The sequence below is a fragment of the Gavia stellata genome, unplaced genomic scaffold (genome assembly GCF_030936135.1).
Source record: "Gavia stellata isolate bGavSte3 unplaced genomic scaffold, bGavSte3.hap2 HAP2_SCAFFOLD_42, whole genome shotgun sequence".
Classification (NCBI taxonomy): Eukaryota; Metazoa; Chordata; class Aves; order Gaviiformes; family Gaviidae; genus Gavia; species Gavia stellata.
The window spans coordinates 1,242,792-1,257,179 of record NW_026776913.1 but is presented as its reverse complement, the minus strand read 5'-3'; the positions used below and the strand labels follow the sequence as shown (position 1 = coordinate 1,257,179).

General features: G+C 54.2%; 1 pseudogene; it reads right to left on the bottom strand.

Annotated features, from left to right (window-relative positions):
- Positions 1-648: 648 nt before the first annotated feature.
- On the bottom strand, positions 649-8,240 carry LOC132321448 (olfactory receptor 14A16-like; annotated as a pseudogene).
- Between the last annotated feature and the right edge of the window lie 6,148 nt (positions 8,241-14,388).

Here is a 14,388-nt window from a genome sequence, read left to right as displayed (position 1 = left end):
TATTGAGAGCAGTTCCCAGGTTTTCAGGCAGAGCTCCGGGGTCTGACCATAAGCAGCCAGTGCCACCTCGAGAGCTGTATCTGAGGTACTTGCCGGGGCATGTAAAGGACCACTTCCCCTCCTGGTCCAGACCTATGGCCTTACCAGTACCAGAGCCCCAAGACCCCACAGTTTCTCCAGGCGATGCTTTGGACCACCTGCTCCCTCCAGGAGTCAACTCCCCCCTCCCAGTCTCTCCGGTTGCTTCCCCCCGGGCACGTGAGCCCCTCTGACTTGTGGTCCCCCCTCCAGGGGCTGGCACTCACACCTCCACACGCACAAAGAACAGAGATCCCCCTCACCCCAGGAAGTAGTGAAATGGAGTTTAACAAGAAGGCAGGACAGGCTGGGACCATTAGTTGCAGGGTGCGGCTGGACAAGTGTACTTACCAGCAACCTCCTTCATCGTGACTAGCTGTTTTTAGCCCAATTTCATCCCCCAACATCCTCGAGTCCTCCCTTTCCCTGCCATCGGTCCTTTCCTAGAAATCCCATCGGAAGTCTTTATTACATGAAATAGGAACCGGGTTTGCAGATCCACTTTCAAGAAGACAAAGACAAAAAGTATGAGTAAAAGCATGAGTATTTAATTGCAGTAGCTGCTTCTACTCAGCATAATTTAGATGCAGTTGCATTGGAAATCATACTAGCACCTTCAATGCCATCTGCTGTGGTATCTGCAGCTGCAATGCTGTTTGACACAGCACCTGCGTCTCCGGTGGTGTCTGTAATGGTATCTGCATCTGCCATGGCATCTCCAGTGGCATCGGTGCCGGTACCTTCAAAAGAATCTTCAAAGGCACCTGCATCTCCAATGGTGTCTGCATCTGCCATGGTTTCTGCAATGGCACCTGCATCCTCAATAGCATCTCCATCAGCAATTGCACCTGAAAGTGTATTTCCATCTGCAGTGGCATCTGCACCAGCATTGGCAATGTTATCCACAATGGTATCTCCGTCCGCAGTGATGGCTGCATTGGAGAGCTGTAGCTGACAGGACAGTTGCACACACAGCATTCCAGATGCAGATACCTTTGCAGATGCCGTGGCAGATTCTTTCCCACTGCAGATGCAGAGGCCATTGCAGATATTGATCCCATTGCAGATATCCATAGCATCACACACCCCCATGCAGATACCAACACCATTACAGATGCACACACAGCACAGCGGGCATTATCCCCCCTACTCAGCACTGCTCAGAACACATATACACAACACCGCGCTGCGTACGGGGTCTCAGGAAGAAGTGACCTCTTGCTGGCCTCTGTCCTCTACTGGCCTCTGACTCTGGTTCCCACAGGCCCTGACCTCCTCCTGCCTCCCCGAGGGGCCGAGGAGCTCAGAGCTGGGAGAAAGCAGCCATAGCACTGCTTAAGAAACCTTCTGCTGGGGATTCGCAAGTTGCGGACTGCATGGAAGGGAGGCACGGTCATCTCTGTGAGGGAGAAAATACCCTCCTGACCACTGCAACAGCCTCACTCACAGCCAACAATGCATTGGTTTGACAGGGACAAAAGAAATCCATTCATTGCATCCAACATGGAAACACCTTCCACATGAACCTGACTAGAGTTGTCCCCACCCTCTTGCAGAAGGGGATAAGGAGCCACCGAGAGAATCACAGAATCACAGAATGAGAGGGGTTGGAAGGGACCTCTAGAGATAATCTAGTCCAATCCCCCACCAGATCAGGTTCACCTACAGCAGGTTGCACAGGAATGCTTCCACACGAGTTTTGAATATCTCCAGAGAAGGAGACTCCACAATCTCTCTGGGCAGATTGTTCCAGTACTCTGACACCCTCAAAGGAAAGAAGTTCCTCCTCATGTACGATGGAACTTCCTATGACCATGTTTGTGCCCATTACCTCTTGTCCTGTCACTGGGCACCACTGAAAAAAGACTGGCCCCATCCTCCTGGCACCCACCCCTTAACTATTTCTAAGCATTGATAAGATCCCCCTCAGTCTTCTCTTCTCCAGTCTAGAAAGACCCAAGTCCCTCAGCCTTTCCTCCTAAGAAAGATGTTCCACTCCCCTAATCATCTTCGTAGCCCTTTGCTGGACCCTCTCCAGCAGCTCCCTGTCCTTCTTGAACCGGGGAGCCCAGAACAGGACACAGCACTCCAGATGCACCTCAGCAGGGCAGAGTAGAGGGGGAGGATAACCTCCCTCGCCCTGCTAGCCACACTCTTCTGGATGCAGCCCAGGATGCCATTGGCCTTCTTGGCTACAAGGGCACATTGGTGGCTCGTAGTCATCCTGTTGTCCCCCAGGACTCCCAGGTCCCTTTCCACAGAGCTGCTCTCCAGCAGCTCAGCCCCTAACCTGTGCTGATGCAGGGGGTTATTCCGCCCCCGGTGCAGTGCCCTACACTTGCCTTTGCTGAATTTCATCAGGTTCCTCTCTGCCCAACTCTCCAGCCTGTCCAGGTCACGCTGAATGGCAGCGCAGCCTTCCGCTGTTTCCGCCACTCCTCCCAGTTTTCTGTCATCAGCAGACTTGCTGAGGGCACACCCTATCCCTTCATCCAGGACTTTGATGGATACATTGAACAGGACTGGACCCAGTCCTGACCCCTGGGGAACACCACTTGTTACAGACCTCCAACTAGCCTCTGGGCCACTAATCACAACCCTCGGAGATCTATCAGCCAGTTCCAAATCCACCCCACTGTCCATTCCATCACACTTCCTAAGCTTGCCTCTGAGGATGATGTGGGAGACGGTGTCGAAAGCCTTGCTGAAGCCAAGGCAGACAATGTCCGCTGCCCTCCCCGCATCTATCCATCCAGACATGTCATCGTAGGAGGCTATCAGATTGGTCAGACATTACTTTTCTTGGTGAATCCATGTTGACTACTTCTGATAACCTTCTTTTCCTCCTGGTGCTTTGAGATGATGCCCAGAACGAGCTGCATGGGGAATAAACACGAAGAATTGGAGATCTGTGTGTGGTCGCAGGGCCATGATCTCATGGCAATGACTGAGACATGGTGGGATAGCTCACATGACTGGAATGTTGTCATGGATGGCTGTGTTCTTTTTAGGAAAGATAGGCCAGCAAGGGGAGGTGGTGGAGTTGCTCTTTATGTGAGAGAGCAACTGGAATGTCTCGAGCTCTCCCTGGGGGCAGATGAAGAGCGAGTTGAGAGCTTGTGGGTAAGGATTAAGGGGCAGGCTGACATGAGAGATGCTGTTGTGGGTGTTGATTACAGGCCACCTGATCAGGGTGGGGAAAATGATGAGGCCTTCTACAGACAGCTGAGAGTCATCTCACCATCACAGGCCTCTGTTCTCCTGGGGGATTTCACTCACCCTGGTACCTGCTGGGAAGGCTACACATCCAGGCATGTACAGTCCAGGAGGTTCCCCCAGTGTATTGATGATAACTGGTGGAGGAGACAACAAGGAGAGGTGTTCTACTGGACCTAGTACTGACAAACAAAGAGGGACTGGTGAGGGACATGAAGGTTGGGGGCACCCTCGGCTGTACTGGGCCAAAGCTTCTAGTTCCTCTTGTTTATTCTGCATGCTGCACGCATTAGTATAAACACACTTCAAATGTGCTCCATTGTACTCAGCACATCGTGGAGCAGACTGAAGGACCTCGCTAGCACGCCAGCCCTCAAACATTGGTGTGCCACCCCCAGGTTTATCTCTGGTGAGCCTGGTTTTATCCCTTTCCCCCTTCAAATCCAATTTAAAGCTCTTTCAAGGAGCCCTGCTAGCTCCTCTGCAAAGATTCTTTTCCCTTTTTGGGACAGGTGTACCCCATCTGTTGCCAGCAGGCCTGGTGTTGTGTAGATCGTCTCATGATCAAAAATCCCCAAATTCTGCTGGTGACACCAGGCTCAGAGCCAGGTATTGATCCGCTGGCTCTTCCTGTTTCTTTCTTCATCATTTCCTGCAACTGGAAGGACAGAGGAGAGCACTACTTGTGCTCCTGATCCCTTAACCAGTCGTCCCAAGGCCCTGAATTCTCTCTTGATTGCCCTTGGACTTCTTATTGCAACTTATTGGAACAGGCTGCCCAGGGAGGTGATGGAGTCACCAGCACTGGAGGGGTTCAGGGAACCTGTGGACGTGGCACTGCGGGACATGGTTTAGTGGGCATGGTGGTGTTGGGGTGGTGGTTGGACCTGATGATCTTTCAGGTCTTTTCCAACCTTACTGATTCTGTGATTCTGTGATTCATTGCTGCTGACATGAAAAAGCAAGAATGGATAATAATGCGAGGGCTGTACCAGGGTAGGAAGTTTTCCCATCACATCTTTAACGCAGACCCTAGGGAGGCAGCAGACTTCCCAAAGAAGTGGGTCCAGTCTGGATGTTGGGCCTTCTGTTCCCCTCAGGAGAGAGTCTCCTATGACAGTGGCCCATCTTTTTCTCTTTATGGAAGTGGTTTTGACGCAGGGAGTAGTCTGACTTAACCTTGGGGACACCTTCAACCTAGATGAACCATCGTCCTCATCATTGTTGGGTTCCACTTGCAGATTCTCGTACCTGTTGTGCAAGGACACCTGGGAAGGTGGGGTAGTGATGGAGGAGATGCGTCTGTTGTGCCAGGCAGGAACCTGTCGCCGTTTCCCCCTATCCCTTGAGTGACCGCGTTCAGCCAGGTGGAGAGAGGATAGGGAATCCTCCATATGATGTGTCTGGTCTGCCTGACAGGCTTGTTCCAGGAAAGGTAGGGTGTGTTTCCAGCATGTTCCCAGTGGAGCTCTGTCTGCAAAGACTCATCAGTCACAGTGGATGCAGAGTTTAGAGAGGCCATGGTGTTCTGCCAGGGAGTTACCATGGCTCCCTGGTCAAGCCGGCTGAGTTACAGCGCCCTTCCTGCACGCCCTTCCACGTGAACTGCCCCGCAAACTGCCGCGCCATGCCCTTTCTGATGCACCACACCCCATTTGTCCGCCCTGCTCATGGCACTCCCTAGGGTTTTATTTTATACATGTGGGGGCTTGGCCACCATTGCTCCTGGCCCTACCCAGGTCTCGTTGGCCGCTGTCACGTTAGCTGCTGGCTTCTGATGGGTCTCTCCACTCCCCTGAGGTGTCCCTGGTTCAGGAAAGCCCCTGTACACTCTATACCCTGTACAGTGCTGGAGTGCTCTGCTGCAGATCATGCCTGCACCAGAGCTGCTCACCTCAGCCACCATCACAACCCATCTCCAAGGACAGCCTGGTCAGGATGTCCTGGGAGCATGCAGGCGGGCCATGGTGGTCAGCTACAAGCAAAGACATGCACTGCAGGTGCCTGCATGGGCTCAGAGCAGGGCACGAGGAGACACCCTACACCCAGCACAGAGGCCCCGTGGCAGTGCCCGTCGGCTGACACCGAGCTGGGGACTGTGGGACAAGAAGATGAGACCTTTGCAGCTGAGTGGTCCCCACATGGTCCCAGAGCCCCACAGTGCAGGCGCTGCATGGACCAGAGAGCATCAAAGGACAGGGAAACACTCCCCCGACACAGTCCACACAGCAGCCCTCTGTGCCTGCTCCCCCAGCAGCCCCCTATGTGCAGCCCCCCACCACTGCCTGCCCCTGCACAACCTCCGTTGTGTCCCATGGGGCCATCAGCAGACAGCCCTGCTGTGGGATCCGGGGGTCTGGCCCAGGTGAGAGGCTGGGCAGAGCTGGCCATGCCCCAGTACCCTGAGCCCAGCAGGAGGACGGAGCTGGCCACGCAAGAAAGGCCCCTCCCCAGGGCTGGGGTGTGTGGGCAGACATGGAAAAGTGCCCCGCTCTGCTCCCTGCCAGCCCTGCTCCCCAGCACCTCTGAGGGGGTTTCACCTTCTGAGTCTCCATTCACAGCCCACCCCCGGGCACATGGAGAGTGCCTGTCCTCTCCTGAGCCCTCCACATTCCTTTCCAGAGGCACTGACAGCTGCTATCAGCCCTGTCATACCTCTGGCAGCCGGAGGAAGGGGACTGGGAGCTCACGCACCATCTCCACTGCCTCTGGACACCAGGAAGGTGGTTTTCAGACAAGTTCTTAGTGTCCCAGGTGTGACTTGAGATTATGGCCCCAAACACAGTGAGAACAGAAGGAGAAAACTTTGAAAAGTCCAATTCCTTTGGAGTGTTGTTGGCCGGAGCTTTACAAGGAAAGCTCAGCCGTCAGGCACTGCACTCAGGAGACTGCCTTTTATTTCAGAGATGCTATTAGAGAGGCCAGACGTGACACAGTGTTCAACACATTGGTGAAAGGGTCAGATACAACAGGACCAAGACTCAAGAGCAGTGGTATGAACCCCAGCAATTACTGCCAGGTATGATAATCAGAGGGACAAAAAGCACAGTCCTGGGCTAAGAGAATCTCTGGGCACTCCGCAGAGAAGGGGAGGCAGGTTATTGTTGATGGAGCAATGTCCATTGCATCAGCTTCCTTAGGGCCTCCTTCAGCTCCTGGTTCCTCATGCTGTAGATGAGGGGGTTCACTGCTGGAGGCATCACCGAGTACAGAACCGCCATCACAAGGTCCAGGGATGGGGAGGAGATGGAGGGGGGCTTCAGGTAGGCAAATATGCCAGTGCTGAGGAACAGGGAGACCACGGCCAGGTGAGGGAGGCACGTGGAAAAGGCTTTGTGCTGTCCCTGCTCAGAGGGGATCCTCAGCACGGCCCTCAAGATCTGCACATAGGACAGAACAATGAAAACAAAGCACCCAAAAGCAAAAGAAACACTAACCACAATAAACCCAACCTCCCTGAGGTACAAGTCTGAGCAGGAGAGCTTGAGGATCTATGGAATTTCACAAAAGAACTGGTCCACAGCATTGCCTTGGCAGAGTGGTATTGAAAATGTATTGGCTGTGTGCAGCACAGCATAGAAAAAAATACTGCCCCAGGCAGCTGCTGCCATGTGGACACAAGCTCTGCTGCCCAGGAGGGTCCCATAGTGCAGGGGTTTGCAGATGGCAATGTAGCGGTCATAGGTCATGATGGTGAGAAGATAAAACTCTGCTGACATGAAAAGGACAAACAGAAAGAACTGAGCAGCACATCCTGCAAAGGAGATGGCCCTGGTGTCCCAGAGGGAATTGGCCATGGCTTTGGGGACAGTGGTGGAGATGGAGCCCAGGTCGAGGAGGGAGAGGTTGAGGAGGAAGAAGTACATGGGGCTGTGGAGGTGGTGGTCGCAGGCTATGGCGGTGATGATGAGGCCATTGCCCAGGAGGGCAGCCAGGTAGATGCCCAGGAAGAGGCAGAAGTGCAAGAGCTGCAGCTGACGCGTGTCTGCGAATGCCAGGAGGAGGAACTGGGTGATGGAGCTGCTGTTGGATTTTGTGGTCGGACATAAGGAAATTCCAGTCAGGGCAGGGAGGTGGTCAATGACTTCTTTAAGCAACCTGTGGATTTCTCAGGATCAGTGACACAGGGTCTTACCGAGAACAGAACACAGCACTGAGCACTGAGCAGAGCTCAGTATAGCTGGGCTGTAAGGACAGCCCGCTGCAATGGCCCACAGGGATATTCAGTTGACTCTCTCAAGGGAATTCAATGGCACCAAGATGAGCTGTTACTACGGAAGTTAGAGTTAAAGAAGAAACAAAGCAATGTGAGGCCACAGCAACATTTAGCAAGAGCAGGTGTAAATAGTTCTGAGATACTCTGTGTTGTGTTTGGCTCAGTCTCCATCAGCAGGGTCTCCCCGGCCCTTGTACCCTAAGGCAGAACCCATGGAAAACAAGCAGCAGTGAGTGGGGATCAAGTCAGGAGTCACTTGAACAAACTCAGCCCTTGCCAGCTCATGAGACGGGAGGGCCTTCATCCAAGGATGCTGAGAGAACAGGCCAAACTTTCAGTGATGCTGTTCTATGTCGTATTGGACAGGTCATTGGTTTAGCAGAACTCACTCAGCTGGTAAACCCCAGGGGATCTGCTAACTGTCCTGGTCCTGCCCAAACAAAGCCTGTACATAACTGTGGGAGGAGATAAGGTCCCCGGAGTGCACACAGGGAGGTGGCTGGGGAAGGCAGTGTGGGCTGCTCCTCCCTTGGGAAAAAGCAAGCCCATTTGTGAGATTGTCTTTGCTCAAGGACCTGGGTGCACTTGGTGGGTAATACAGAAGGATGGGCGATCCGGTATGTACCTCAAGGAGGTCTGACCTTGGCGGAAAATCATCCGTGGTGTGAGTTATAAGTTCTAGGAAGCGAGGCAGCAGGAACCACTCAAACCAACAGAGGACAATCCTCATGAGGAAGGGGGTGGGTGCAACGGTGATCCAATCCAATCCGGTCTTGGCACACAAGGATCCAGCACGTTACTTCACCTGTCCTGAGTGACCACCTTGACAGATGGGGCCCAAGTCATTGGCTTCTCATATGGACACTCGCTGGGGGGGTGGGGGGAGCAGAGCTGGAATGGGTGGATAATATCAGTGATGTCAAGGAGCAGCGCAGTGGTAAATGAGGATGTATAAACCTGACTGTTGGAAGCAAAGCTGCTCTAAGTATGCAGTAGAAGTTGTAAGTGTTGTTAAGAGGGGATTTGGGGACTGAGAAAGAGAGAGAATGGAAAGGTTTGAGTAGGGTGTAGAAATGCAACAACATAGGAATGGGGTGATTCCGTATGTATTGAATGTATACACTCAGGTGTATCACTCAGTGTGGGACCTGACCATGACGGAAATTCTGTGGAATAAGGGTGCAGATTATACTGGGTCTCGCTGGGTTGGGATTAACATTCCTCATAGCAGCTCATCTGGTGCTTTGCATCGGTGGCCAAAACAGCGTTAATAACTGTTTTAGCTATTGCTGAGCAGTGCTTGCACAGTGTCGAGGCCTTCTCTGTTTCTCTCTCTTCCCCTCCAATGAGTAGTTTGGATTTCTTGATGATGGAAGAGCAGGGGATGTCATTTAGCAAGGCCAAGTTTTTTGCTCTCTGTTGGTGTCTGTGTCCACTTTTTTCCTAGGGGAGGGGCATCAGGAGCCCATGTTAGAAGAGGCAATGGGTTACCCCATGCCCGACACAGCCAAGTCCAGCCAGCTCTGCAATAGTCCTACTGCTGGCAAAAGCTAAGCCCATCAGCCAAGCTGGTGGCACCTCTGTGAAAATGTATTTAAGAAAGGGCACAAATGCCAGAGTGGGACAGGAGTAAGGAAAAAAAAGGTGTGAGAAAACTTCCTGCAAACATCAGGGTCGGTGAAGAAGGAGCGGGAGGAGGAGCTCCAGATGCTGCAGAAGAGATTGCCCTGCAGCCCACGGAGGGACCACAATGGAGCAGGTATTTCCCTGCAGCCTGTGGAGGATCAAGTGCCAGAGGAGTTGGGTATTTCCTGAAAGAACTCTAGCCTGTGGGAAGGTTGCCACGGGGAAAGTGCAAGGAGGGAACAGCAGAGGTGAACTGTGATGAACTAACTGCAATCCCCTTTCCTCCTTTTACCACTCACGGGGAAAGGAGGTAGAGGAAACAGCAATGAAGGAATCAAGCTGAGCCTGGGAAGAAGGGAGAAAGGGGAGGTGCCATTGTAATATTTACCTTTTCTTCTCACTATCCAAACCTATTTGAATTGGTACTAAATTACATTAATTTTCAACAAGTTGAGTCTGCTTTGCTCATGATGGTAATTGGGAAGTCATGTCCCTGCTTTTATGTCAAGCCCTGAGCTTTTTTTTCCCTTTTTTCTCCCCTGCACTATTGAGGAGGAGGAGTGAGAGAGTGGCTGGGTGGGCATCTGGCAGCCAGCCGAGGTCAACCCACCACGCACTGTCTCCCACCATACTCCCGTATTGAACCTAGGAAGCTACAGTCTTGATAGGTGGGCAAAGAGGTGAGCAAAAGACTGATTGGATGCACTGGAGTCTCTCCTGGGACTTAACGATGTTATCAGTGTCCTGGAGGAGCTGACAGAGTTTGCAGATGACACAAAACTGAGGCAAGGGACCAGTGTCTACATGGAAGGGCTGCTTTCTGGAGGAACTCTGACAGGTTGGTAGAGTGGGCCAACAAGAACCTACTAGATTTCAGAGAGGAAAAATGCCAAGTCCTACCCGTGGGGTGGCCTAACCCTGGGCAACAGCCCCAGCTGGGGCCCAGCTCAGCAGAAAAGGCCCTGGGGGTCATGGTGGACAACAAGGTGTATGAACAGAAGCATATCCAGGAGAGAAGGGAGAGGCACTCTGCCCCTCTATTCAGTGCTCACTAGACCACACACACAGTACCGCACTGAGTTTGGAGCCTACTACCCCCAATACTGGAAAGACATGGATCAACTGGAGTGAGTTCAGTGAAGGGGCACCAGTACAGGCAGGTGTGTGTGAGTGTGCAGGGGGCTGGAGAACTTTCCACCTGAGGAAAGGCTGAGGGAACACTGTTCAGTATGGAGACGGGAAGGCTTCGGGAAACCTTATACAAGCATTTCAGTTCCTATCAGGTGGTTAAGGAGATAGAGCCAGGCTCTTCGTCATGGTGCATGGTGGGAAAATGAGAGGAAAGGGACAAAAGTTGAAAGAATGTTCAGGTGGGAGATAAGGACCATGAGGTCCACGGGGTCGTAATCATAAGGTCACTCATGGACTGGAAGAAGTTGCCCTGAGTGGTTGTGCAGTCCTGATCCTTGGAGGTTTTCAAGCCTTCTTTCCCCCTAAATATCATCTCCAAACATTGAAAAAAATACTCTTGCTCATGCAAGAAAGAAGCAAAAGCCTATGGCACCAGCGCAAGCTCTGCCTCCCCTGGGCCCTCTCTTCCCTGTGAGAGAGCTCTTCCACCAACCCCACACTTCTTCCACCCTCAGTTTTTGCAGCTGCACGTGCCTACCCTGCCCACTTGCCTTCGCCACTGTCAGCTTTGTACTTGAGGCCCGACACATATCTTGGCACTCCTACTGTAAGCTGACCCCACCCCACACCTGGAGCCCACCTGGCCATGGAGGCAGGGAGAGGCCAGGTGCTGGGCACAGCTTTTTTCTGGGAATGTCCCCAAGGAGCTCTCCTCTTGTGTGTCAGCCGGTGGCCTGGACGGGGTGGAACTGGGACAAGGGCTGCTGGGGCAGGGCTAATGTAGCCCGGCTGGGAGAGCATTAGACTGAAGACCTAAAGGTCCCTGGTTCAACCCCAGGCTTCAGCAATGATTTTCTCCCTTTGATTTTTGCAGAGCCTGTCTGCCTTCTTGCATCCTGCCCTGGCCCTCCTTGCTCCTTCACCTCTTGCCAGAGCACTGCCCGTGCACTGTAGCTGCAGATCTGGGGGTTAGAAGGAGCCTTCCTCTTGCCCCACAAGTCCCCAGGCTTGCCCTGGACAGGACTCCCTAGTCAGTGCTTCTTCGGGGCGGTCTGCATCTGTCCCTCCTTCCCTGCTCCACAGCAATCGGGATCCCTCCTTTGCGGGGTCTCTGCAAAGACCCTGTCTCTGTCCTCTTTGTCATTCTCGATGGTGCACAGGCTGCACCCCTCCTCACACACATCCTTCACCTGGACCTCAGTTCCCAGACCAGAGCATACTGCCCATGGGGGAGGCCACCGTCCCCCCAGTGCCAGGGAGAGGCACTCCCTGGAGCTGAGGCCTGAACGGCAGCAGCCTCCCTCCAGAGGTCTGTCGCAGAGAGACCTCAGATGTGTGAAGGGCAGCTGACAAAGCTGTGCTGAGGATCGTCCCCTGTGGCGCATGGGCTTAGTCACACGCTGTCCTGAGCTGAGTTTCTTGGACCCCTTTGCCCCCCTGCTGCAAAGTTTGATGAAACACAAACATGCTGCTCTCTGCACATCAGCAAGGAAATACACGGCACAGGGGGACCCCTCTGGGGCCCCACATGAACATCCCTCTGCATCAGTTCCTCCCTGCTGCAAGGGCACAAGTCCGGACAGAAATGCCAGCAGTGGCTCCCCTGCGGTCTAGCATTAAAGGTCACCAACTCTCACACTGTGACTTCCGTACAGCACCAGTTCGACCGCTGGATGTCGTTTTTACGCTCCAGATTTACCTCCCTCTGCATTTCCTCAGCATCACACCTGCTTCTGTGTTCTCCATCCCATCAGCACCAAACCCGGGGCTCACAGCACACCTGTCTCAACAGTCCCCAGTTTCCATACCCAAATATGCTCACCCACCAGACTGGACTGTCCAGCCCAGCTGCAGCCCTTCACAGCCATCAGACACTGTCCAGAGGAAGAAAGACCTGCTCATGAGCTCCAACAAGCTGCTGGGCTCCACTCTTGCAACCTCTTGCTGCTACAGAACCCTTCTCACCCATCAGGAAGACAGTGACAACTGTGACCCAGGACATGCCTCTCTGTCTCCAGCCTGAGCATCTCCCCAGTCAACCGGTCAAGCCAAGGAATGGCACATACTGGACTATAGTCCCACAGCAATGTGCACGTCCTAGCTCCCTGCAGATCGGCTGCCTCAGGGCTGGCTCCCCAGGCATGCACCTCTAGAGGAGTTTGCGTTTGTTGTGACCGAGCGCAAGTGAGAGGCGGTGAGAGACCGTCTGTCACAGCACAGCTGCTGTCTTGTCAGCTTTGAGCATGAGCTTGAAAATGCTTGGCCGCAGGGGTAGTGCCTGCAGGATTGTCACTGCTCCAAGAGTCCTTCTAGGTCTTTCTTGAGCAAGAACGGGAGAGCCATTGCTGAGGATGGGCTTTGGGGCCCTGTGTGCAAAGCAGACTAGATGAGCAGTCCATCCCCTTAACTCCACTCAGCCACCCCAGAAGTTCACGGTGACTGTGGTCTGCTTTAATTCCCACAAACCCTCCTTGCCAGGCAAGGGCTCAGCAGGGAAAAGTCTATGGCATTGGGCACCACAATTGCCCCAGCTTTACCACCATGACAACACCACCCCTGCATGTGGTCAACCCATCGACCGTTGAGTGAAGAGCTGAACACGCTCACCCACCCTGCCCCAGAGGCCGCAGCCAGGGCTGTCCCAGGGCACTGCTTTGCTGTCAGGACAGTCCTCAGGGCTGAAGGAGTGGGAAGGTCCCTGAGCCCTACCCACACCCTCAGCCCCAGGGAGATGGAAGCTTGCTGTTCACCCCACCTCCAGGGATGCTGGGGGACAGAGGGGTGCAGGGGGAGGCCCAGTGCCTGGAGGAAGAGGTGTAAGATTTCTGCCCCCATGTCCTCCCCACCACATGCCCTGGGGTGCCATCAGAGCCTGGGGGTACCTCACCTCAGGGAGGGCATTCCCCTCCCCCTGTTGCACTGCTCCTGCTGTGGAGTTGGGGACAGATGTGGCACAGAGGGCTGTTGCCCTGGGTGGCAGAGGAGGCTCAGGGGAAGGGATTTCCTCTTCTCCATTGAAACACCATGGAGTAGGCCAGATCATGGCAGCAGCACCTGCAGCAAGAGCCTCCTCCTGCCCCATTGCCCTGCAGAGATGTTGAAGGGGCAGCATTCTGCAGTGCAGCCCTGTGCCAGGATCGGGCCCCAGCAGAGTGCTGGTCCTGACTTCCCCCCATCTCAGGAGGATTCAAGCGCTGTTGTCTGCAGTGTCCCTGGGCACCCAGGGGACAAGAAGACTGTGCTTGTCCTAGGCACATCAACAGGATGCGAGTGTCTCTGATGCTGGCAGGTGTCAAGGGGATGTAGCTCAGTGGAAAAGTGCCCACTTCGCATGTGGGCTGTCCTGGGTTCAGGTGCCAGCATCTCCAGGGGTGCTTTTGCCCTGACTCCCCAGCCTCAGGCAGGTGCAGGCACTGATCCTCCCCAGGCTCTGTGGGCCTGCCCTGCCCACCCAGGGCTTGGCTGTGAGGTGAGGAGGGCTGTGTGCGCTGCCTCTGCTGAGCCCCCTCTTGGAGGAGAAGCAGGTAGCTGTGCTGGACCTGAGCTCAGGTCACTGCCCTGCACCACACACCCACCCCACCCACCGCCCAGGGACAATGCTTGGCAGCAGAGTGCCCCTGTGAGGAGACCTCAGGGAGGGGATAGACGTCAGCAGCACACTGGGAATCCTTTCTGGCTGCACTGAGAGATGTGGTGTGAGGGTGCTGGTACAGCCCAGGTGTCCTTTGGGACCAGGGCCATGCTGCCCTGGTGGGTCTCCAGGGATAAGGGTCTGAGATTGTCCTGTCTCCAGGTGGAGATGCCATACCACATGGGAAACACTCCTCTGTGCCAGCAGGTAGGGTGTCTGAGTTGGATGAGCCTGGGCAGGGCTGTGGGACCCCAGCTGGAGGAATGGAATGACATTTCTTACCCTGACCCTGCCTCCAGCTCCTTCTCCTTCCGCTGTCACCACTGGCTTAGAGCAGAGCCTCAGCTCAGGGAACCTGGAGCTGCTGAGGTCAGGCACAGCCCTGCAGAGGTGGGTTTGGTGGGGCCGGTGCCCACCTCTCGTTTCTGGGTGTTGGGTGTCTCCGTCCACCCTGTGATGGTGGGATCAGGGATGCACAGGCTTGTCCAAA